At 40.0% G+C, this 285-nt stretch overlaps 1 long non-coding RNA gene across 1 annotated transcript in view; it reads left to right on the top strand.

Annotated features, from left to right (window-relative positions):
• LOC107695998 (uncharacterized) overlaps positions 1 to 285 on the top strand; it is a 21,508-nt gene that overhangs the window by 17,706 nt on the left and 3,517 nt on the right. The gene's annotated exons all lie outside the window — the stretch shown is intronic.

The following is a 285-nucleotide window of genomic DNA, read 5'->3' as shown; positions in this document are numbered from 1 at the left end:
TGTGCAGCACATTTTATGGAGGACTGTTTACTGATCCTGGGAGAGTAACGTTAGACTAAAATGCCAGCAGTTCTGATTCACGTAAGTACGTTTTCATTTAAAGGATTTTCCACTGATGATTCAAACGCGAGTTTTGGGCAGTCATTTGTTGTTTGTTGTTTGTCATTTCCCCGATCACAAATGCAGACATGGTTTTATGTTTACGTGGCGCAACGCAACGCGTAAAAAGACAGTATAAGTCATTATAATCAGTAATTATGTCCCCACTGGATGCAACAAATGCCT

This window comes from Sinocyclocheilus anshuiensis, unplaced genomic scaffold, assembly GCF_001515605.1.
Source record: "Sinocyclocheilus anshuiensis isolate Anshui unplaced genomic scaffold, SAMN03320099.WGS_v1.1 scaffold899, whole genome shotgun sequence".
Classification (NCBI taxonomy): domain Eukaryota; kingdom Metazoa; phylum Chordata; class Actinopteri; order Cypriniformes; family Cyprinidae; genus Sinocyclocheilus; species Sinocyclocheilus anshuiensis.
The sequence above is the reverse complement of the archived record's forward strand: the minus strand, read 5'-3'. Positions and strand labels throughout refer to the sequence as shown.